Source organism: Rhinolophus sinicus, chromosome 1 (genome assembly GCF_057876585.1).
Source record: "Rhinolophus sinicus isolate RSI-liver-muscle chromosome 1, RSI-T2T, whole genome shotgun sequence".
NCBI classification, from domain to species: Eukaryota; Metazoa; Chordata; class Mammalia; order Chiroptera; family Rhinolophidae; genus Rhinolophus; species Rhinolophus sinicus.
In genome coordinates, this window is record NC_142501.1 from 37,463,788 (window position 1) to 37,490,939 (window position 27,152).

The 27,152-nt window shown below is 32.9% G+C and overlaps 1 protein-coding gene and 1 long non-coding RNA gene across 22 annotated transcripts in view; one reads left to right on the forward strand and one right to left on the reverse strand.

Annotated features, from left to right (window-relative positions):
* The window catches only part of LOC141568772 (uncharacterized), a 17,337-nt gene extending 1,384 nt beyond the window's left edge, over positions 1-15,953 (forward strand). The window contains exons 2-3 of the long non-coding RNA XR_012491964.2: positions 11,408-11,522; positions 15,858-15,953. This is a non-coding gene — a long non-coding RNA (uncharacterized LOC141568772). The remainder of the gene's footprint in view (positions 1-11,407; positions 11,523-15,857) is intronic.
* Positions 1-27,152, reverse strand: part of SOX5 (SRY-box transcription factor 5) — a 946,176-nt gene that overhangs the window by 344,537 nt on the left and 574,487 nt on the right. The window lies entirely within an intron of this gene.

A 27,152-nucleotide genomic window follows, 5' to 3' on the forward strand; every position in this document is an offset into this window, starting at 1 on the left:
TAAGAAATCAAGAAAGAATATTTTAAGGTAAATGACTTTTTATAAATGAGTACTATAATAGAGAGATAATGTCTTGTTAAAATAATCAGAGAACACTTCCTACAAATTATGAGAGTTCAACAGGGTAACAGAGATAAATTATATGTCAATAGATACAGAAAAGAAGAGAAGATTGCAGATGGGAGAAATGACAATAGCAAATTAAAGAAATTTATAGAATGATATGGGATAGTGACCAGAATAGCTTGGTTAAAGCAGCAGATTCTAGGAGCATCTTCTAGGATGAAAGGTAGGAACCAGATGATAGTGATTCTGGTTAAATCCTATCAATTTTGAATGGCTAAACCAAAACTGAATTTGATACTGAAGGTAGAAAGGAACTGGTGATGATTTGTGAGCGACACAGTAACAAAATCAAAATTGTATTTTAGGAAGAAAATTCTTCAGAAATTAGTAACTGATAGAAGATTGAGAGGGGGAAGCAGATATGGGGAACAAGTGAGACAATTCATAGATAAAGAGATTACTTGAACATACAATTTAGAGAATGTTGCTAAAAAGAGAAATATATAAATTAGAAAAAATGCCAAATTGGAGGAAAATATGAAATTCAGTTTAGAAGTAAATCTGTGTTGAATAGTATTTTTTTAAAAATAGCAGATAACCAGAAAATGCAGGACTTCTGTGGAAGTAACTAAGGCAGTGTCATCTTGTAAATACAAATAGAGAGTTAACCAATAATTGTAATTATTTCCCACTGACTTTTTCCTCAACATTCTGAGTCAGTATTTTTATTTTCCTGTTTTATAAAAGAGAAAACTGAGTCATAAACTGGTTAAATAACTTTTGTTACACTATTCGGTCTTTGCATTATAACAGAGAATTTAAGAACAGAATGGTTTCTCCATGGGAAAAATAGTTAAGAAAATAGAGCAAAGTGGGGGGGAAAAATCTGAATCTTACAGTCCATCCAAGTTTGGGAGAATAACATATCAAAAGAATTGAACAAAGAAGACAGATAAAGAAAAGTCAAAGTTGTAAGCAAAGCAGCATAATTATTCTCTCAACAATTCTACAAAACTAAACATTCTAAATACGATGCCTTAAAATTTTGGATCATGGCATTTATTTAACTTATAACTTCCATTAATTTCTCTCCTAAATGCTTATTTTTAATATTCAACTCTTTCATGTCAAATTTTAAGCATAGCACAACACACTTTTAAAATGATTGAAAATATTTGAAAGACTGCATCAACTTATGGGAACAACAAATACAGATATTTTAAAATAAAATAATAATTGGCAATCCTCCATATCCAAAGATTATACTATTTTTCTAGAAGTTATGTACGTCAAGTTTTTCAAGTAATAAGCCTATTTGTTCAGGATATTTACATTTACCTGTCTGGTTCCCTTTAATTAATGTTGATATGAGAAGGCTAATCAAGATTAGGAATTAAACGCTACTGTTCATCAAAGATATTTTCACAATAGAATATTACCTATCCAATACGAGAACTCAACATAGACACATAGCATGATTGGACAGGTTTTGATTCAAATGAATGAAACAACCAGCACTTGTATGTGATTCATAAACAGAATTACACAAATTTAGTATACTATTTTATTAAAGAAAAAAATCAGTTTCATCACCCTTAGCTCTGAATTTCAATTATTATTCATATCTTATGGTTTGCTCTTTTTCATTATAACATGTTTTGAACACCTTCATTTTCCTGCTAAGTTGAGAGTCAGCTTTGTGTTTACCCAGTGAACATTCCATGTATATTTTATAACCAAGTCTGTCATACGTAATATTTAGAAGCCTTTTAAGTAGAAAATTGATTTGTCGTAAACATGTAGTCTTAACATTTTTCTTCTACTTGCTATAAATCCTATTTGCCATCAATTTCTGATACAGAACATGTCAATCTCTATACTTCTCTACCATCGCATCGCACCTCATTCATTTTATTGTTATCTAGAGGCATGAACAAGTTCATCAGATCCTCGCATAAACTATAAATGGAAGTAGAAACACAGATTTCATAGAAATATAAAAACAGACAACACAGAATAATACATAAGACAAGACTCACTTATAATCCTTATTATACATTTCACCAGAGTAGATTCTTGTTTCTACTAGTATTTATAAACAAAACTTACCATAACATTGAAATCTAAAAACAAAAGTAATTTTTGAGCTACAGCTAGCTAAGAATAAATTTACAATATCATTCTAGAATATAATGTACAGAAAAAATGTACAGAAAAACACGTAATAAATATTACAAAAATTTAAACTGTTTTTAAAACTGTGATAATTAAAAATGTTGTAGTCACCAAGAATTTTCAAAGTGACTTTTACCAAGGCTGTCTCCTGTGTTTACCTTGTCATATGTTTAGTTTCTGAGATGTTCTCTGCATTGAGATCAAGTAGTTCATTACTATTCCTTCTCTCTGATAAGAACAGTACCACTTTCACCTGGTTCACCACCTTTTTGCTCTTCTATTTGCTAGCATCTCTGCTCTTACCAAATGGCTTTCCCCAGCCTTGTCCAAACCACCAAAGAGTCAAAGAAGGAAGGGAGGCTAAGAAGAAGAAAAAAATGAGGAGGTACAGTGTTCTCCAAGGAAGGTGTGGAAAATGAAAAGGAAAAAAAAATTAAAAATCAGAAGTTAGAGATAAGGAAAGAATGAGAAATAAAATTTAATGCTTGTCAGTTCCTGAGAGAAATGATTGCCTCTTTATTAGTTGGAAATAGGATATTTCAGAAGTGTTGAAATTAATGTACCTAAAGTCTGCAATAAAATTAAGTCTCAAATGTCCATTTGTTTTGTTTTCTAAACAAGGGAGACAAATACCAAAGGTAAGTATTTACGAATAGTTTATGGAAGCAAAATACCATCCTACAATGATTCAGAATTCAAAATTTGATTCCTTTTCTACTTTCTTCTTCTGTCTCACTAATAATTGTAAATCACTAAAAATGTACTCCATACTCCAAAGACAGACCATGTTTTATTGGATGAAGACCCCAAGAAACGTTTTCTAAATAAGAGGATTGCTTTATTATGAGTACTCTAATAGCTGGGCTCTAGAGCCCAAACTTACGGAAACGAATGTCTCTGCCAGCTAAAAATTTTCATCTTTACAATTTATTGAATTATTTTAAAATTAATCCACACTTACTAAGTGCCTACAACAATAGTATTCCTGATAAATAAAAAAGGTTAAAAAAAATTAAATTTCATTAAAATCTACTGTAATCATTCTACAATGTTCTAATACTTAAAATAAGATAACATTCATTATGAATCTAAGGAGGTGCAGGAAAACTAGTTAGGGGGACTTTTATGACTCGTAAATACAAAGTCATTTTCACAAAGAAAAGAGCTAGTAAACGTTTTTACAGAATACTAGATTTTTTTGGAAAAAAAGATTATCAAAACTTTTCTCCTGATTACCAACATAAAAATATGGCAAGAAGTACCTTCTACTTAAAACAGAACAAAGCAAACAAACAAAAAGCTAACTTTGACTCATTTAATAACTGTTATAATTTTATTTCCTTATCTCAAAACACCTATTCTTGAGTTATTAAATATTCAATCACAGAATCTTTCAAATCACCAAATACACAAAATTTCAACCAAATCTATTTGAAGAAAACATAACAGAAGTGATTGAGACCTCTAAGTGTTGAAGACAAATTTCTTTTAGGTTGTCAGTAAATGACCAAATGCATGCGTCTGGAAGAAAAAAAATCAAAATCATAAATACTAATTTGTTGTGAATTATTTAATTCATGTACTGTTATATGTTTGTCATTAATCAAAAACAAACAGAAAAAGAATGTCCAACCTCAGCCATCCACAGGTTAAAAATGTCAAAGTCCTCTTCTTCTGATTATTTATAAATTACTTCGAATACTCGAGCCTTAAGATTTGTAGTTCTAGAAACTTGTAATTATAGTGAGAGCGGGTATACTTTTTTTAAGGAAATAAAAAGCTTTTTCCATTTGAGCATGGGTTTTGCCTTTCTGACAGCTCTAAGTCCACAGGATGTGGAGGGATGATTTAAATTTTACATCAAAATTGGGACTGCACTAGACTTTTTTCCCCCTTCTCAAGGGAGGCATTGTTCTTGCCTTTCCATAACCAGGCGTGACAGCGCCAGACTGGAGTCATACGGCTGGTCTCTGAGTCAGCGTGAAAGTGCTCACCTCCTGAGTTTCCCCAGATGCTCGGCTCCTTGTAAGTCTGAAAGCCGAGCACTGAGTAGCCACATACTCCATTCCTGGGACAGACAGAGGATTGGAGGAAGGAAATCTAGGGAATTGCAAAAACTCTCTCTTCCAGTACATGCTGTACAACTCTTGTATTAATTGTAGGAAGAAACAACAACAACAAAACCCTGCATTTAACATGAGTACCATTTTTCTGAAACAAAAGTCGGGACAAATAGTTTCACAGTAATTCTGTGCCTCAGAGTTAAAGAAATAAAGTCTAAAAAGTCAGAAGCCTTTCGGATTTTTCTGAGACACATGGTTGCCACATGTATAAATTTCAGGTTATAGACAACTGGATAGATGACTAGTGAAAGAATATTGTACGAAACGCATATCTATTCTCAAGATCTCTGAAAAGGTATCTTTAAAAATTATCTGTAGGATTCCCTGCAAAGGGACAAATTTTTCTGTTCCCCATCAGAACAATTGCTAGTGAAACAGGGATTAATTCAATTTTTATTCTATCCTTGAATGACCTTTCAGGGAAGCTTGAGAGTACCTGTGGCACCTGTGTGTGGGTGTGGGGGCAGGGAGAGGAAGAGGAAGAAGAGGGAGGAGGAGGAGAAAGACAGAAGACTTTTACTGTATAAAGATATGCTAATCGGCACTGATATACTTATTTTATGGAACCTCTCTATTAAGAATTAGACAGCACCATCTTAATTTAATCCTAATCATATGCTAACAATTGTTATTTACTATGTATTCAAAACTATTTCATCGAAAGTTTTGTGTATTTTAAAGGAAAAAATAGAGAAGTAGAAACAAACTCCTTCCAATTTGCTAACTCATAAAAGAATAAAAGCAAAAGGAAATGTAATACATACTATTACTACTACAGTGACTAGTACTAATCTCTTAATTACTGCTTTCTAAAATAATGCCAGTCATTTTTTCATGTTATCCTCTTGAGGATATATGCAAGTCTACATACGTTCACATACATGTGGGCATGTTTGTAATAACCTATAAAACTAGTTCATTTTCACCATATTCATAGTGAGAGAAGGTAGATTTTCATTCATGAACATCACTGGTCAGGTGAGGTGCATATGCAAAAAAACAGTTTTAAATAGGGAAGAATATCTACTTTGGCTTAATGATATCGACCCCTCTGAAAAATATAATTTCATTTATTTTAATGACTTTGTCATTTTGAGTCTCCCAGGAGGACTCTCCCTTTGCAGAACTGCAAATAGAATATAAAATTTTATTTTCCAAAATAATACCCTTAAGTACTTATATTGAGCCTCCCTCCCTGCTCCTTAACTAAGCCTCCTCTTGAACTCCCCCCTCCACCCCCACCCCCCGCTCTGTCCCCTCTCACATTACTGGCTAAGTCTAAATAAATAGCAAATTGTTCCATAATCAAAAGTGACTTATTCCTAGCATGGTGTACGTCTTGAAATAAAATCTGTGGTGTGTTTAATTTATTTAGGATCTAATAATGATGACAAAAATAATTAAGTAACCAGTCTAGTTTTAATTTCTTTTGTTTTCAAAGGTCATTGTGAAATCAAGCAAGTTAAGCCTTCAAAAGCAAACCTCTAGAGAATGGTGTGTTGTGTTTTTTTTGTTGTTTTTTTCTTCCTAGCAGAAATGAGAAAGGAGGCTCACAGCTAAAAGGAGTACTGAACATCAGCGTCAGATTTGTTAAGAATGACTAAGTAGTCCAATGAAGAAAAATATTATGACCCGTACCCTCTTTGGAATCCAAATAACCCTGACAAGGAAAAGTTTATACATTGCTAAATTCTGGCCAATGTAGGGGACTCACTCTTTCTTTTCATGCCCCATACAGACTTGGTTGCAGTCTGTTTCTACAACAGCTGTTGAAAAACGAACGAAGTAAAAAAATATTTATGTTATATTCAAAATAGACAGCAAAGGACATATATACAGTGCACAAATCTTTCCTAGGACAACAGCTTCTAATGGGAGAGACAGGAATACTAGGCAAAGACACATTTTATGAACTTCTCGGCAAAATGAAGAATTTGCCATTATAATCATGAAAAGACCAAAAGTAAGGGTGCAGTGCCAAAGACGATGAGCATCTATCAGCCCAAACTCCAAAACAGCGGGATGCAGCTATGGCTGATGTTATAAGAATGCTGAGCCTCTTCATTGGTTCCTTTCATGCCAAAACTTCTTTGCTTGGATGAATATGAATTAAATCCATAAGCTTTCTTATTTTTCTAGCTTGACCTCTAAACTCATTTAACGTCTTAACTGTTTATCTTCTTCCCCCATTAATCTTTCTGGTTTTAGCATATTCCCTGTTGTTTTAGGGGGGAAAAACCGCTTTAAAAGTATGGTTCATACTACCACTGTCGACGAGTTAGGAATGTTAGCTCTTTCCTTTAAATGCGTAAAAACTGTTCAGTAGTAACTTCAATGCTACCAGTTTCCTGCCCCTGAAAGAAGAAGTCAAAGGATATGGCATATACTGTAGAGAAGAAAATCATCCAACTCTTGCAAAGGTATGACGAAGATAAAGACACAAAAAGATCGCCGTACAAGGTTTATACTAGATTTCAAATGCAGATAACAGTAATGTCACCATCAAATTTCCATTAAATTTGTTTTATGTATGTCATATAAACTTTTTGAAGCAAATAGCTTTTCCTATTAGTTTTCTCTTTCTAATCAGTTCTATAGCTAAATACACACAATGTAGATTTTTTTTTTAAATACTGCATCACTGCAATCAAAATGTCTAATTTTATTGAAATTTCAGTCAGTAATATAGCTGAGTTCTTTCCTGTTCTGTTATTAAAGTATAGTTAATAAGAACTTTTATGGATTAACACAATCAACTTACCAATATCACCATATTTTTGTCAGTACAAAAATCAAACATGTTAAAGATGTTCACTTTACAAATCCATAAAAGAAAAACTAATCAATCAAAAGCAAAACTTTAAAGGTGGAATCCTGCACTCAACAGTGTTCATCATTTACTGTTTTGTAGAAACTCTGACATATTTTCTGCTGTTCTGTAGTATTTCCCCCAAAGCTTAACAAAGGCCCAGCTGTATAAACCAGTCCTGTCAAAGAACACAGTTAAGGGATGGATAAAACAGGGAGGGGTGTCTAACATGCTGACCACTGTCTGAGCTTATGAGGATAAAGGAGCCTTGATGGAGAAAAGTAATCATCCATTGCAGTTTTTTTTTTTTTTTTTTTAACCTCATTACCACATGCTAGAACATTTTTTTCCCAAACACCCCCATTCCGATCCCCCACAAATGAAAGACCTCTGTGTTCCAAAGGGGGCAGAGTTCTCCCCAACCTCCCTCTTCCTCTTTTTTTCTTTTTGTTTTTTGGTTTTTTTGTTTTGTTTTGTTTTTCTACTGATGGCAACTTTATGGAGTCATGATCATTTAAAGACTTCTTAAAATACTGTTTCATTCTCCATTAAACAATCCACACATCATTCCCTAGAACATTTTTAATGGTTACATAAACTTGCTTTGGATTCCTTTTGACCAAAATATTATCAACATCTTTGGATTGTGAGATAGTTATTTCTTCTAAGAACTCTAGAAAATGACGTATTCCTTTAAAAGACAGGAAAGCATACATAATTGAGGTAGAATGAGTGCTGGAATCAAGGGTTTGTACCTTACATTTTAAAGAAGGTGTTTCCTGTAGCATGCGTATTTCAAAGGGAGCTGGCTGTGTGCACACTCAGAGTGTGTAGCGACTGTGAGATATGGTTCTGAAGTTTCAAGGAAAGTTTTGACCTAATTAATCCTTTCAAAACTTACTTCTCATGTGTCCAAGAACATCAAACCATAAGGATGACTTTCCAGAGATTTAAATACGCATTTCCTATTTTCACGTTTGTTATTCTTACACACTACACTGACATTGTTTATGAAGGCCTGAAGCCAATTTCCATTCAAAGAGAGCTACCGTAACTGCATTGGGTAGAGTCAGTGAGACATATTAAATGTCTAAGGAAATCCCTGGGCAAGAGCCACCAGGACCTATATGGAGAGAGCTGTATCATCTGTAAAGTTCTATTTCAGGGTGTCCTTTGAGGTTGAGACAAATATTTGAGTGTTATAAAAGCCTCTATTTATCCAAAGACTGCTGCAGCTGCAGTGTAAGACTTCTTCACACTATCCTGCCAGTGATCTAAAGGAGTTGTCCTTAGATGGGGTAAAATGTGATTCCTTTGTCAATCTGTACATTTTTCTGTTCAACATGAAACATATATTTATAATACAAAACATAGGTTTTTAGAGTAAACTATATTGCTCTCAGAATTTATCTTGTCCTATATCCATGGCTGGTGTAGGTACTAGAGCAACAGCCACTCATAGTTCAACTTGCTTCATGCAGGTGGTCTACTTTCAGAAACAGTTGAATAATTCCTTTCTAATAAATATTTGGTTCTCATGAAACAAGCTGAGCATATTAAACTATATCAAAAACTACCTGCCAATGTCATTCAAATCATCATACAGAATAAAGCAGAACAGAGATAAAAAATTATTTACTCCTTTGCAAAAGGGAGCAATGTTTAAAAACTCACTTCTTTATTGTCATGAATTTCCAACCTTGCTTTCCTTTAACATACTTAGGAATCTCTCCAGAAATATTTGTGGATAATCTATTCAATATTCACAAAACCCACCAAAATATAATAAAAAAGAAAACCAAACCACTAGGGATAGCGTAATTCTGTGACATCTTAAGAAAATTAATAATAATTTAAATTATTGTATATATAAACCAAATTTCCTCAATTGAAATACATGTTCCAAAGGGAATATTTTCATTATACTGTAATGTCTTTATGTTTACAAACTTTTACATAAGTGAACAGTAGAATCTTAAATCTGCTCAAACTTGTCATCTCTTTTTCTTCCATCTCTTTGCATTCTTGTTATTTTAAATGACTTATTAATAAATACCTATAATGATTCAAATCGCTATGGAAATGTTTCTTTAAAATAACAAGCAACTCTTGTTATTTGGATCTCCTTCCATAAGTAGCAAAAAAATAGTATTAGGAGAGAGACCTAAAGATAATTTCTAGCACAAATTCAATCACTTTGGTTTCAGAGGGCTGAGTGATTCTCATTCATTGTTCGCTGATATGTTCTAGTCCCTGTGCTAACTGCTTTACATGGATATTTTTCTGGTTATCATAACTACTCTCGATTGGCCTATACACTTGAATGTAAGAGCTAAAATCATAAACCTCTTAGAAGGAAACAAAGGAATAAATCTTCATGACCCTGGGTTAGGCATTGGTTTTTTCGATTGACACGAAAAACTCAAGAGACAAAAGAAAAAAAAATAGATAAATTGGACTTCCTCAACTTTAAAAACTTTTGTGCTGGACATGATAGTATAGAGAAAGTGAAAAGCTAACCCAAAGAATGTGACAAAATACTTGCAAATCATATATCTGATAAGGTACTTGTATCCAGAATACATAAAGAATTATAACCACTTGTGTGTGTATGTGTACATACACTTATATACATATATATACACACATATATACATAAGCATATGTATATAAACGTATATATAAAGAATACACACATGCGCGTGCACACACACACACACACACACACACACACACACACACACCATGTTTACCAGAAAATAAGACCTAGCTGGACCATCAGTTCTAATGCGTCTTTTGAAGCAAAAATTAATATAAGACCGGGTCTTATATAATATAGTTAATATAATACAATATAATATAACATAACATAATACAATATAATACCAGTTCTTATATTAATCTTTGCCCCAAAATGCATTAGAGCTGATGGTCCGGCTAGGTCTTATTTTCGGGGAAACACGGTGTATGTATAAAGACCTACTGTACAACTGTTATAACAGAAAGAAAAAATAATCCATTTTTTAAATGGGCAAAAGATCTAAACAGACATTTCTTCAAAGAATATATACAAACGACCAATAAGAACATAAGATTCTTCATATCATTAGCATTAGGGGAACACAAGCGAAAACCACAATACAATATCACTTCTCATCCACTAGAATGGTTGAAATAAAAACGACAGTAACAAGTGTTGGAGAAGATGTGGAGACATTGGAACCCTCATAGATTGCTGGTAGAAATGTAAAATAGTACAACCACTTTGGCATATTTTGACAGTTTCTAAAAAGTTAAACATAGAGTAACAATATGACCCAGCAATTCCCCTCCTAGTCATGTATCCAAGAGAAATGAAAACATATATCCATGCAAAATCTTGTACACAAATGTGCACAGCACTATTACTCTCATAATAGTAAAAAAATAACCTAAATGTCTACCAAATGATAAATGGACAAACAAAACATGGCATACCCTACAATGAAATATTATCCAGTAATAAAAAAGAATGAAGTACTGACACTACTGGTTATTGTTGAAGGTTACAACATGAATGAACCTGAACACATTATGCTAAGTGAAAGAAGCCAGTCACAAAAGACACATATTATATCATTCCATTTATATGACAGGTCAAGAACAGGCAAATCTATATATAGAGAGAAAGCAGATTAGTGGTTGCCTAGGATGGCGTGTGGTGTGGATGAAGGAAAATGAGGAGGGACTGCTAAAAGATAAAAGATGGCTTTTAGAGTTATGAAACTATTCTAAAATTAAATTGTGGTAGCTGCACAACTCTGAATATACAAAAAAGATCATTGAATTATACACTAACTGGGTCAATTTTATGGTATGCAAGTTATATCTCAAAGTAATTTTTAAAAACATTAACACCTCTATTTTACCTATGGCAACTGGCTGAGAGCCTTTACTTAAGTTAATAAAAGTCTTGTAGCGCAGAAATAGAATTTGGAGCTAGACTTGATCCAAATATTATGACATTTTCATTACAGAACATTTTTTTTATGAAGGAACTTATATTCTTTAAATGATTTTCTCTCCAAATAGTAATTAGAAATATACTCATCATTTCTGTTGCTTTGATTTGAATGCAAGCTTTTTTTGAACACTATTGTTAGACCTACACTAAATAATGTTCTTTTTCCTGCTAATTTTTTTCATTAGGTTCTGTTTTTTGTACACTCTTTGTAACATCATCTTTTTGTTTTAGAACCGTGATAAGCAAATATTTAATGATTGTTACAGAAGACACCATATATCACTGCTCATCCCTAATACACAATAGGACAGACGACATCCTATTCTCCCATGATATGTTACCAGTGGTAGGTTATCAATTTTCACTTTGGTTTTTACCAATTTCTTCATTTAAATGCTTATAAAAGCTAGTATATATTATTGTACTGCTGCAATAGATCAGTCTGGAGCAGTTAGATCGAGCATTTTAATCTTGTTAACACGAGATTGAGTTTTGGGAAGGTAACTTAACCTCCAGTTTATCTGAGGAAACTTTTAAATGAATCACAATCTTTGTAAAAAATTTGTGGAATAATCTCCAAAATAATTATCATTAACTGCTAATATGTGTCTCTTCCATCCTCAGCTCAAGATTATTTAGTTTCCTATGAAATTAACTATTGTTGGTGCCAGCTGTATAATCAAGCATTTAAAAAAAATTATAGAGGGGAAGCGTAATGTATAAGCTGTGTTTTTAAAACTTTTTTCTTAGTATTAGGTTGGTGCAAAAGTAATTGCGGTTGAAAAGGTTAAAAATAATTGCAAAAACCACAATTATTTTTGTACCAACCAAATTGTTCATCTATAAATACATTTCCACCATTATAAAAGTAGAAGATGGTACTCAATTATTAATATTTCATGATATATTTCCAAGATGCTTTAGTAGTTTGAATTGATTTAGGTAAAATCAACATAGGCTTAGTTAAATATACATTGATTTGCCTGGACAAGTAACTTTAAACAACTTTAGAACTCAGGATTTCCTTGAGGTATATCTAGAAGTAGTGCTTTAATTTTTAGTTCTTTAAAAATAATTTAGACTCTATCATGGTGGAGAACAAAGAAATGAATTAGTAGGAAGAGGCACAGACATTAGATAACAATTAAAAATTTTGTGTATAAGAGGAATAAAGCAAAGGCGCTTAATGATTCCCAAGGACCTAGATATTTTAAAAACCAATTACTATTATCATTATTAATTAAAGAATTGTTTTTCAAATCTGTGCTAGTCGTTCACATTTATTTACTTTTATCTTTGTTCAAATTTTGTGCAACTTTTATTAAAAGTTGTACTACAGTTAAGTAATCTACTTGAAAATTCTAGATTTAAATACGAACCCTCACATTCTGGTCTTTATCTCTAATACTAAAATCCATCTAACAGGCTTTTTAATCCAGAAGAAACTTTGCAACCTAAATCAAAATGAATTTACTCACTTTGGATTTTGAACTTCGTGACTTTGTGAGTTATTCACTTTGAATTGTAAACTCTTTGAGCCACAAAGAATATTATTCATTTTTCAATTGAATGCCGGATTTTGTATAAGCACAGTAAACCAAAGTGGAGGCATGGGGGTAATATTTAAGAGCATGAACTTTGATTTTAAAAACCTGGGCTGAGTCTTAGTTATGCTATTGTGTAGCTCTGTGACCTTGACCATATTTCTCAACCTCTCTGAATCTACTTTCTTACTGCAGTAAATATTAGTTATGCATTTTAAAGGAAGTACATAAGTAATGTAAAAGCATATAGCATTGTACCAAACACACTATATGTATGGATAAATGCTATTTATTATTATTGGTGTTATTTGGAATTGAATTGAATTAAATCTAATTTAAACCAGTCTGTTGTAAAGCATAGTTAAGGTTAGGGTATGACACAATCTAATTAGCTATGAGAAGCCATCTGTGTTTAATATATTTGGACCTATGGAAAGAGCCAAGAGTTATTTTAATATTTTTATACAGCCAAATTTTTTTTGAATTAAAAAATAAAGATTTAGAATTTACTGCGCAAGACTAAGATTTCTAAATTTTGCTAGAAAAGTGAGTAATCAAGTTCTACTATCTGGCACTGCAACATGTGCGGCCTTCAAATAACTTTAGTTTCAAACAAAGTTAAAAGAAATCTCTCTTGAGTGACACCGAGAGGTATATGCCAGCAGTCTCCCTTCTCCGAATGTATCAAAACCTCATCCCATTGCTAGGAATTCAGAATATGGTTTTTGCTGCATGACATTCGTTTCCAAACCACTTATATAAAATAGGTTCCTTCCACCTGCTTTTGAGGGTAGGGCGAATCCCCTTAGGATAAAGGAAAGCAGTAGTACGTGTTATTATAAGATTCAGTCATTGTAAAAGTTTCATTAGAAATTGCTATTCATATAAACAATTTCCCCATTCTATGTATAGGACTTAAGACTTCCAGACAAAGAAATGGGTTTCAACTGTAAAGAATAAATGTGGAACCCAGGTGCATTGTTTCACTGGACTTGCTGCACTGGCATTGTATGAAACTCACAGTTTGGCTTAGATTGATACCTAGCATTTTGTATGGCCATCCAAAGACTGTGAGGCTAAACCCAGAAAGGAAAATTTTTGACCAGAAAAATCAAGCTATCACAGAAGGCTGAAAAGAAAAAACAACAACAACAACAACAACAAAAACTAGTAAGAATTTCCTTTTCCAATCTCTGTAACTATTTAGCTAATGAAACAGTTGATTAACACTGTTCTTTCCCTATAAATTATCATCAGACATTTCAGCCATACTCATTACCAAAATGACCATGTAGGTCATCTAAAAACATTTTCTACTTCTAATAAAATGTTTCAGAAGAAGGAATACAACCACAGACACTCTAAGAGAAAACAATTGAATTAGAATGCTCCATCATCATTTGGCATAAGAAAATCAATCTAAAATGTACAGTTGCAGGTAGGTATCTTCTGGCTGTCACCAAAAAGCAGACTGAAATAATAGCTACTTCAAAACGGAGTGATGTCAAGATAATTTAAACATCACCAATTACATGCCATATGGGCTATATCCCCTCTGCTCATGGAGTAGTTAGAAACTATTCAGAATTAATAAGCACTGCTGTCACGGTACTGTCAAGAAATGTAAACCTTCATTCATATTTTGGAGGTTCTGTGGAGAAATAAAAGAAACAGTAAAGGGAAAATTAATATATTTAAATTATATTGTCTGTTGAACTTCAATGTTGCCAATATTGTCTTAATTGCAAACATTGGGTAAAATGTTTTATAATAAATTTTCAATGTTGTCTTCCTGATTCCCGGAAAGCCACAGAGCACAATCAAGGAATGCATTATTAGAATTCCTACTTCAGTGTTGACAGGTGCGTCAATCCCAGAGCCTCTACTAAAGTTCAGATCTTGAATATTTTTATGAACTTGTGTGGCAATTTCTACCTATGGAATTTCTATCAGGGATTTTTTAATATCTAAAAAATTGTTAACTTCTAAAATATTACACATGGACTTTTTTGTACTATATACAGCATACACAGCTCATTCTGTAGATCAAAGAAAATGACTGAAAAGTAACCAACCTTCTGCTTTGGCAGAAGTATATTTTGTATTTATTTTGCATGATTTTAGAGAACAGTACCAGAACTATTCACTCATTCATTTAATATTTATTGAAGGTCTGCTATGTGCCAGGTTGCCGTATCTTGTGGAAGCTAGCATATTAATTATAATGCTATATAATATACAAAAGATTTACAAATAGTGATGAGAGAAAAAATAAATTTAAAACCAGAAGTTAAGAGAAGGTACATTTATATTCAACGTTAAAGAGAATCCTTTGTCAGAGCCAATCAAAAATGGGATCCATGGTCTCACGAGATAATGAGTGCCACAACACTTTAACTATCCAAACAGAAGGTAGATCACATAACAGAAATGTTATTGAGAAGATTCATGCTACCTTTAAAAGGCTGAACTAGGTGACCTTTATGGTTCCTTCCAATGGCTCGGAATTTTATTCTTCTTAAAAAGAAAGAGTATGATTTGCTAATATTTCTTGTATGGTATATGTTTCCGTGAGTAACAGAATTTAATGGGTCTAAGATGACAGTGCAAAACATTGGAAAATAGAAATTATAAGGGTACAAATAAGAATTTCCATGAAACCCAATTAATTGTACATCTATTATGTAATTATGGATAATTCCTCATAATATGGTAACTGATAATATGAATATTTTATAAATTATACAGTATACTTTCCTTCATTTTTAAAGGTAATACTACAAAAACTGGTAATAGTTTATACGAGTTATATTCTAAGACCGATGGTATATTTGAAATGATTACTCTTTCCTCATTCTTCTTTCAAGCCATTATCATGCATTGCTGTTTAATACAAACATAGGGAGACATATGAGTATATTATATGCATGTTTTATGCCTCCTAACAACACAGCTCTAGAATTTTCTTTGAATTAGTTTTTCTATTTCCTAATGAAGTTCAGGTCTTTTATCTAGATTTTTTTTCTTTATTCCAAGTATTTTTTTCTTAAATTTCAAAGCATATGGTTCCTAGAGATTTCTATTTTGAGGTTACATGGGCATGCGATTTTAACACCTTCGCTTTTCTCCCTCTACAGGTCATGTAATCGTCTACTACAAAGAAAGCACTGATACTAAGTCTTAAATTGCCAGCCAGTTAAAATACCTGAGGCTAGTAATCAACATCTTGGGATCAACCAAAAACTCAGAATGAAAATTTACCCTATAGCTCATTAAACATAATGAATCTGGTTCTTTGTTTGCTGACTATATTTTTAGGTGTAAGGATTTGGTATAAAGTTCTGCTATGTTTGATCATACATCTCAAATGTTTTATCCACTTATATTTCAGAAACGTACATGCAAGGAGAATAATGTTCCCTAAACCATCCATTTTAATATTTTGCCTAAAATAGTCAACATTACCTAAAAAATCAACTAAAAATTAGAACTGCATAACGGAAAGTCACAAAAACCTAGTAGCTGAAAGGTAACATTATGGATGAAGACCATGACTGTTCAAATGCCTGCATTGTTTTGGGGTGTCTGTGACAGGTAGACTGTAGAAAGGTGCAGAATATATGCTCAGACTAGAGAGGCTGCTGTGACATCGCTCAAGTTCACGGTTTTCAGGTCAGATTGCTGACTCAGTGTGACCAAAACATTCAATTATGAGGAAAAAAACAAAAATCTGGATTTGTATGAGAAATCTCCAAAATTGTAATGCTAGTAAAATTTCTAAAATCAGAAGTAAAACAAACACTCACAGCCAGTCTATATCAGTTTGTGACCTTTGATTTAATGTGAATCTAACAGTGAACAGAATATTTGATATTAGAACTATCCCAGAATCTTTCAATACTTGATGTCACTTTAGCGATAGCTCTTTCACTTAAATGTGGTATAATAACAACAAAATGTGGCTAAAATTTACACAGAACTTAAAATATCACATGAACTGAAGTGTATCTCTATTATATACCTACCTACCTATTTACCAACCTACCTGCCTATCTAATCTTTAAACCCTACAAGTAGTCAATATTCCTGACCCTACTTATGGCTAAGGAAGCCACGGGGCAGGAGTGGAATGACTTGCCCAAAGTCATACAGTCAGCAAGTAGCAGGGCAGAATTCAATCCTGAGCCTTTGGATTCTGAGTCTATGCTTTTAACCACTACACTGTTACTATTGCAGATTTCTATGACGTGCATTAAATAGACAAACTTTTACAAAAAAACAAACCTGCCAAAAATTGACATATCTTCTGGCAAATATATTTGTACCACTTAGGAATGAACAATGAAGTCTGGAAAATATAATTTAGACTCCAAAATGCTAAAACTTTTGGATGATGTGGATGGTCCATTATATAATATTTGACATTAAATTGTCCCAAAAAAGTCTGGTACATATGATTAGTAGACTTTATTTTAAATCTAATACATTGTCTGTAGCCCTGTTGCCAAATATCAGCATTTATTTAACCAGCACTCCTTTTGCCTAAACGTCTATTCACCTATGGCATATGCTCTTCCCTGAAGTAGTTTATCATCTCTGCAGCCAAAAGAGAAAAAAAAATGATTTAAAGCAATGAGTTGTAATAAGCTTCTAAATAGAAATTTTCTAATAGAAAAAAATGATGCCAAATAGAAAAAAATCCATATTTATAATGAGTTGCCATTTATTTAATTTTAATTTACCTAAAATACAATTTCCTAATTGACCGAATGTTGCTTGCATTTCACTTGGAGATGACCCTTGACATATTTCAAGTAAGAGATGAACTTTAAGAGTGCCTCACCTACTCTAGTAAGCCCTCGACAGGTAATTCCCTAAGATTAGTAATAGACTGGCTCTCTAAGACAAAATTCCCAGCATAGATCAATGACATTTCTGCTTCTGCCATCTAATTTTCCATTCTGATTTAGGTCTCAGTTGAGTATAGGAATCATAACTTTCACACAGATTGTATACAAATTGGAAGCAGAAACTTCTTGATATTGTTTCCATGAATCTTCCTGTGAAGAGCAAACCAAAAACAAGCCTGATCCGTGGACCAGCGCTTATGAGACATACCTCCAAAAAGTGTCTATAAGTGGAAGAACACAAAGTACACAAAGTACATTAGGGAAAAAAATCTAAAAAAAAAAAAAACACCTTACCTAGACCTAAAATGCCATACTGACTTTGAGGGCCTCAAAATAAGCAGTTTATAAAAGATACGTACAATAACATGATTCAAAACAAAACGAAAAACAGAAATCTTGTTCATTAAGCTAAGGTCTATAAGCAATGCTGATAACGGCTAATAACCTGAGCCGCTGAGGAAGCCTAGTAAAGAAGTACAAAAATAATCAACAGGAGTAGTGCATCAATCAGAGGAGGTCTGATCATGATTAAGTAAGAGCATTTAAAAACCTCAAATTTCCGTCATAAGTAGAATTTAAAGCAGCTGTTCACTAGAACAATGTCTGCCCTATGAATTAAAAAATGGAAAAAAAAAAAAAAAAGAGAAAAAAAAAGAAAGAAAGAAAATCATGGCAGCAGCAAAATCATTGCTTTAAGACCTCAAAGTTGATATGACCTTTAAAATTTTTTAAAAATCCAAAGGGACAATTTTACATTTTCACATTGTGCTGCAGACAAAAAGAATCTGGTATTCCAAGGTGGGGGTGTCTGTTTTTAAACATGTAGTAGAGGTGTTTCCCTTAGAAGCAAAGGTCTTAGGGGACATGTCTGTCACAGCAGTTATTTTCTATTTCACTTGTTGGCAAACTTACATTTCAAAACAACAACAAAAACGAGCCTCCCCAGCTCCCTGTAAACCAAGGAGGTAGAAACAAAAAATATTTCAAAGCAAGAAAGCAAACAGACTGTGAGGACTGAAACTCAGACCAAAGGCATCTGCTCTCCAACTCACACTCCCCACAACCACCCAGCCTTCTTACAATCTTACAGATTTTCCTAAGAGATGTTGCCATTTTAGCTTTGTTTTTCCCCAGTTCTGGCAATACCCATCACTGCAGGCAAGGCAGCAAAGCCACTAACAGAATCCAAACCGGAAAACAGAAAAGCTGTTCTGTCTTTTCTTCCCTGCCACTCCATTACTAACTTATTTTTTCCAAAGTAAAACTCCTTCATTCTATCCAAAAAGGCAATCACTAACTTCCAGCATATAACAATTATTTAATTAGGAGCAAAGAATACAGCAATGATTGCAGTCTGCAGGACTGAAAAAATGGAGAGTTGACACACTGGACAATTTCCCCTTCAGCTCCCGTTTTTCTCAAAAAGGAATAATACTATAAACTAGCTAGTGTGTTCCTCCTTAAAAAAAGACCAAAGCAATCTTTGTTTTCACTCCTTTCTAGTATACCTCCTCCTGAATCCCACCCAATGTGGTGGTTGCCAACAGTTTCCTGCTGTTCAGCCTTGATAAAAAAAATAATAATAATAATTAATTAATTAATTTAAAAAGGAAAGAAAGAAAATAATAGTAAAGAACAAAATGTCTAATGCCATATTGCCATTGATTATCAACATATCATTTAGAATACAAGTATATTACTATGATTCTTCAAAAGATACCAGTTTCGAAATTCTACCCACACACAGCGCTTATATTTTCCCCTTTAAATTTAGAATCAACAACCCACAAAATAAACCTTGGGTTCTCTGTCAAGAAAAGTATCTTTATTTGTGTGAGTACAAAGAGAAGAGGAAATCCGCCTGCTTTCATGGGTCACTTGTGCCTTACAAATATTTCTCTCTATGATTTACTACGTTTAGCTTCATATGTATAGCTGAAGTTTAAATGAAGTCTTTAGATGATATTATTACAGAGAAAATGAGATAGATAAATGATAGTTTCCAAAATATTCATATGTTACATGTGTCAGATATTACCCTATGTTAAAACTGCCATCAAATTTATAGTTTAAAAATTCAATCCAATTCAAGAAGTATTTTTTGAGTGTTGATACTGTGTTTGGTGTGAGCAAATACAGATGAGTAAATCATATTCAATGCACTCACAGTCTAGTGATACCACAACCTAATGAGGAGACACAACTGAGAAACACTACAAATAGAAGTAGAAAGAAAGATCCTTTGAAAGTCATGGAGTGCATGACTTGCCCAGTTAGTGAAAGGAGGCTCCAGAAAGCAGATAACACCCAAAGGGATGCTTAAAAATTGAGGTTATACACCCCTCTCCCCTGCCCCAAAAAAAGCACAGAATTGAAAGTATAGAATGTTACTTTCTATGAGTGGCTAGAGACTAGGGTACAGACGGGAACTGACAGATAAATAACTAGATAAATGGTAGAATAAATAGCCAGAAAGTCAGAGTAATGTCTGATTATTTCATGAACATCCCTTGAATACCAAACCTAACATTGAAGCGTGAAGACGCTGCAGAGTTATCAGAAGTTACTAAATTAAGAAGTATTATGACCAGAAGCTACATTACCATAAAGTCCATCATGTAATCACTTACCCAAGCTCAAAAATCTTTTTCCATTGCTTACAGCATAAAAGCCCATCCTGGAGTTTGGGACCCTCCAACGCCTGTCCCCAGCTTAAGTCTTTATAACCTGCATGTTAGTCACACAAGATTCTTGACATGCCCAAAGCTGATCATTATGATAGGTTCTGGCCAGTGCGCAATCTTTCAACCCTATGCCAGGTGCTCCAAGAGCCTGTACAACCTCCAGGACCCAGATCAAAAGTCAGCACCGTTATGTAACCTTCTTGCATCTTCATTGTGCAAATTTATTTTTCCCTTCTTTGAGCTCCCATGATAATCTGTATCTATCGTAGTTGTTATATAAAGCAGGTTTTTGTGTTAGTATATGTTCAATGAACTATATTAAGACTAAATATTTAGGAATGCTTGTTTCTCTTTCTAAAAAGTTATCTTAAAGATTTGTGAAGGTAACAGAAATATCAAAAATCTGATATGAATTTAACATCAGAGATGAAGTGACATCAATTGCTTCCTTTATATTAGAAATACTATAGAGTCACTTCTTCCTTAGCCTGTGTAACTATTGTGGTAAACTTTCCCAATCTTTTTCAATATAAAAAATTACAGAAGGTGACATTAAGAACACAATATTTGAAACTAAATTTATAAATTTTATATAATTTGACAAATTAAAGTGAAATTTTAGTGAAAACACCAAAAATATTGAGGTAATATATTTTTTTCTCTTTCTAACAGATGTTCCTCAGAGTAAAAATGATACACATTTAAATCAGATGCAATGAAAAAATAATACATTTGCGAGGTCTATAAATTGCAGACTATTAATATCTTAACCTTCCATTCATCATAATCCTTGGAGGATAAATGAACATTTGTTCAAATGTTAAATATAAGGGAAATAAATTTTGGGAAAAAAATGTATCAAGGAATTCACAGAATGAATATAGCAGAGACATTTTATTTTACATATTTAAATTATCACCACTGACTTCAGGACATCTAAAAATTCATAGTTCAACATAGTCAACGTTTTCAACCTAACAAAAGCTTGGTTAAGCTCAAATAGTTAAACCCGTATATTTCAAATTTAAATTCCTTTTATTCTTGTCTCATAAAACAGGCTAATAGAAAATCCAAGCCATGGGATATTTTCCATGTATCATGCCAATAAATTATCACAAATGTTACCATGAATTTGAATTTTTGCAATCATCATAGCTATATACTGTTTTCATAATATAGCCACAAACCACAATTATAACCCCATACATCAGCATACCACTTTGGCTCTCCATGAAAGGTAAAATTCAATGGAATGTCTCTTACACATCAAATGTGCATACAATGTTTTGATAATTCTATGTGTGCTATATTTGAATTAATTTACTAAATGGGTTCAGAATCAGTGGAAAGCAAGTGGTCCATCAGTGTGATTTTTAACATCTCCTTAATAGTCAAAGTGGTTCATAGTTGATCACTGACATCATCTTCTTTAATACTCTTCTCTTATATAACAAGAAAAGCTTCACATGCAATTTCATATAATTGGTAATTTAGCGATAGGTGCCTGAAGGAGAATTTTCCTTTGAAAACTCCATCTCAAGGTGCAGTTAAATATGAAGATGAATAGTAAATGTAAATGATGAATAGTAATCTGTACATAGGAAAGTAGTTACCGTGATATCTTTAAATTTTGAGAGATTTACAACCACACTACATTGTTTCAAGGTGAACATTCAAAGCCATAAATGATTTTACCAAAATAAATCTGTTTCAAATCCAATAACATTTAATAAGAATTGATATAAAACTTATTTTTTTACTCCAATTTTCCTATAAAAAAATGCATCTTGGAAACAAACTGGCAAATGTTATACATATGTATGTTGTCCTGACAATATTATATATAATATTTTATTTCATTTAATCCTCACGACAACCTGTGGTTAAAGATGATAATTCAAATATCTTATTGGGGGTATAGCATGGCTGCAACCAATCAGAATGTGTTCTGGCTATCAACAACCAATAGAGCCATAGCTGCTACATATTAGCCCTGCAACGTACTGATGAGGATACTGACTCAGTAAGCATAAATAAGATGCCAGAATTTTCTATATCCATAATGAATGTGATGTTTCCACAACACCAGGATGACTTGGTATTTTAATTAATAACTAACTCATATTTATTTCCTATGAAATTTTTATATTATTGTATTTGGTTGAATCGGGAGTCTTATTACTCACCCTCACATTCTATTTACATAGGCATTTTCAGTACTGTATTCAATGTACATCTTTCAAGAAGTAAATGGGTGTTGTAAAAAAAATGTTTCATCAAACAAATTAAGAGAATGTTACATTAAACCAGTTTTTTGTTTGTTTTGTTTTGTTTTGTTTTGCTTTGTAGGACTTGTCAGAGACTGGAATACATATACTAGGAGGAGAGAAAAAAAATAAACTATGTTTTTCAGGCAAGGAATCATCTACATGGGAAAAATAAATATAAAGTTAAAAAAACTTCTCGATCCACAGGTTTAATCTACTTTTGACCAACGTTCCACTGAAGACAACTGAATATGTGATTTATGTATAGTCTATTCAATATTCTATGTTTTTTTTTTCTATAGCACTTTGTTACTTTGATTTAAAGCATTACTACTTTTCTCCTGTCAAAAGAAGCATCATTTTGATAATAGATTGGAGTAATTTTTTTAATAGTGTCAAAGAGTACATATGGGTAAGGTTGCCTATGAGTTTTGCTTATCATAAGCACAATTCTCAAAAACTTGAATTGGAAGATTCACCAACCTCAGAAATGAGATGCCAAGAAGCCTTATTTCAAAGAGGACTTAAATAGATCTAATTAGATAATAGGCTAAAGAACTTTATGTTGCATGCCAAAAAAGGACCCCCTGATTCCTTTCTAATATCTTCAGTACAGAAAAGAAAATAAAAAGGATCTAGATAATTCAAATAAAGTAAAAATAAAAACAATCACAATGAATTTGATAACCTGGTTATTAAAATGGACATTCCTTTCTTTGTTTTTCCAAAAGGATGGTAGCCTAGATTACATGTGTCAACTTTATCAAAAATTCTTATAAATTAGCAAAGTCCCTTCTCACTGACTCTAGTCATCATAGCAACTATGCAAATTCACCTGAAATAAGCTGCATAACCTGTTTGGGGGAGGATCCTAATTCTATGGTAACTTCTATATGTTAGAGAAAGTGGGATTGCCCTTTCCACTGGAATCATATCACTTCTGTGCAGAATTCATAGTATTTTACTAAAGGCACTCCCTCTCATTCTTCACTTTCTCTGTTTGTCTTCAAATTGGCACACCCTCTTCCTCCTCCCTCTCTCTTTTCTCACTCTTCTACTCTCACTGTCTTTCATTCTCATTTTATAGGCATACATACATACACACATACATACATAGAAGTAGGGTTACAAGACGCAAGATCTGAGACAGTATACTTTCTGCAATTAGTGGAAAATACTCCACCTCGTTAAAATGATGATGATCACTCAAATAGTTATTTTAATTTTCCTGTTTTCTTCACAAGTTATAATAGTACCTACAAATCACTGTCCATCACTGTTTAATGACAAGTTATAACTATATTTTGTTCCAAAGAAAAAAGCTATGATGTCAAAATCCATCTTTAACAAATATGCAAAATAGTTCTGTTTGATTTTGCTAGGTGTTCAAGAACTACTGGTAGTCTGCTATAAGCCTCTTATACTTTAAAGGTCATGACTAGAACCAATCTCTATTTACATCTTTTAGTGTGTGATATTATATTTGTAGTACAAAACGTAGAGATCCTTACAAAATCACAGAGAAGCTCACCTTGAAATTCATTTCTCTCCAAAAGAGTGTTACATTTTCCAGAACCCAAAAGATTCAGAGTCCATTCCAGGGCTGCGAAATACACACGAAAGTAATAGGAGCAAAGAGCAGAGGGAGAGGACGGAACCAGGGCATATAACAGTCATGGAGCTCCCCAGTGAAAATACGTTGAGCAAATGAGGAAGGACACTGAGTTGTAGCTTGACTCCCAGGAGAAACAGGTGACAAAACTTGAAGGTGAAGCTAGATCAGAACCGCAAAACACAGAGTAAAAACTGAAATGTCTGAATAGGGCCAGATACAAGGGAAAACACAAGACCTGCTCTGAGTCCAAGCAGACAAGGAAAGTGAGATCTCAAAGATTCAATATCTATTAGCAGAAGGCCCTTTGGAGACAGAAATGTGGATTTCCTTTCTGGACTTAAGAGAGCTCAGTACTTGCATGTGGCCAAGGAATTTTATGGGAATCGGCAAGTCACACTTTAACTGAAATAGAACTCCTTAATATTAAAGCCCAACAAACTGATGTTGGAAAGTTGCATAAAGCTTTTCACCTTTAATATCCTTATCAGACATCTAAATTTCTAAACCTTTAAAAATAATTTCATGTATTTTAGTCTTCTCAAAGTAAAAATAGATAAAGTATAGAAAAATACAAATTTATTAAAACAATATAAACCCTTTCTCTTGATTTTTAAAAAAGTTGTTCCGTATGCAAAATAGTCATTTATAAGTAAAATTAATGTTGGATGCTCTTGGGCACAGTAGGACAGATAGCATTTCCAGTTGCCTGACTTTTAATTTTAAAAAATTTTACTTGTCCTTCTGGCAGTAATCTTGAATCATTCTAGTTCTTATAGCTAATAAGTAGAAATTTCAACCCTTAAAAATCAGGAACCCGAAAAAAAATTATCATAGAGGTGTCTTGATTTCTATTATCCACTACTAGGTTAAAATTGTCTATTCATAATTGATTAGCTGTGTTACTAATTTATGCAAATAAATATAATTATAAAAATAATATCCAAATTGAGATTGTAATAAATTAAACGGCTTTTCTGGTAAAATTTTCTAATCTGCCTTCTGAAAAACAAAAACAAAAGCTCGACATTAAAAATGTAGTAGTATTTAAAACTGATACAGAAATTCAAAGTGGAACAATCAGCAGAGAATTTGGTATTAGCCTACAGAGAACAACTCCTTAGTTAACAATAGCCCATTTTCCCCCAAATATAGAATATTCTTACATTAAAATTTGTAAAATCAACAAAGTAATATAAAACCTGTAAAAATCTTATAAAACTATGTTACATTATGGAAACAGGCAGTCATATGTTAGACCACGACATAAGTTGAAAAAGAAAAAAAAAGAAAAACCACCAGTTGAGAAACTGTTAAAAAGGTAGTTGCTCCTTTATTTCTTACTCTTTTTTTCTTAATGAAAAATATGCTTAAATTCTGTATTGTGAGCTGAATAATACTGAATAGCCAATTAAATTAAGGGGACTTCAAATATGAGTCAATGTTCACATATCATGGGGCTAGCCTTTATCTGAGCGTTTAACAGTATCTATCCAATATACAAAACATGAAATAAAGACCATTATGAAAGAAAACAAACAAACAAAAACCCGAAAAACAACTTTTCCAAACATGAACTACAACTGGTCATAAGATCATAACAGAGAACATAGTTATATAGTATATGCATGGATAATATAATCTGTACTTGTATAACAATTTTTAATTTTTATGAACATACATGTTTTCACCTGGGGATATCTCATATCTTTAGAAACCATTTTTTAAACAATTTTTGAGCCCTAACATGACAGCTTGTATTGTATCAACAGAAAATGTTATATTTAGAAATTCTGCAATTACAAAAAAAGCATTGAGGTTTATCAGATTCCATCAAAGAGCGGGATAATAACAACAGTTTCATCAGATTAAATCATTCTTTAGTGTTTCCATTCAATAAAAAGGGACAATCAACAGGCTGTTCAAAACTAAAAGTTCCCTACAATTTCTCTACTCATCCTCATTCTGACCACACAAGGTCTCTTTTCAATTCAAGCCATGCATTCTAAAGCTCCCTTTCTCACCCCTCACAAACCTTAGTGGAATGAAGGGCATTAAAAGTAAGTAAACAACCAATAAATGTAACTATGTTACTGAGTCATGTGGGGAGAAAGGCAACATGCCAAGAAAATGGCCAAGTTGTTCACATTGGTAAAGCAGACGTTGTTCCATAAACTTTCCAAGAACACTGGTAGAATGCTTCATTTTTAATTCATTCAAATCCTTTTAAAATTTACCTGACTACAGCAATTTGACTAGGTTATTTTTTGCTATCACAAAATGCCATTTTTATTAACATACCAAGGAAAAATAAAAATACGTTCGTTCACCTTGATATTTTGACATGATTTGAAGATCAGACTCATGTAAACCTATAAAAGAAAGCTATAATCATTTATAGGGGAAGAAGGAAAACTGAAAGAAATTTGTAACAAAAGATCATGGCACAGTTACATCTAAGAAATACATTAAAGCACTTTAGTCCTTCAGTTTATCATACTGGTGTTATCAGGGCTTTGTGTAAGCTGAATCCTCAGATAATACAGCTAACGTTTATTGGGTACTTAACAATGCAAAGTGACAGTTCTGAGTTGTCCATGAATCATTTCTTTTAATCCTCAGAACTACCCTATGAGGTAGGTCATACTGGTATTTTTATCTCCATCTCACAAATGAAGAAACTGAAGCAGGCACTGCAGGGTGAGAAAACTTACCCAAGGGAACCCATATGGTTGAACCAGGTTTGTAAAGCAGGCAATCTTACTCTAGAGCCCACATTCATGACCCATACAACTCTAGGTCTGGAAAATTCTATTATTCTTCATCTTCAATTCTCAGCCCTCCTCCAAAAAGCTCTAACACAGAGACCAGGATTAGCTCTCCTAGTGTTCTCCCATAACACCTTGCACTTAAACTTCTCCACTCACAATGTTTACCTTTATTTATTACAATTGCTTGC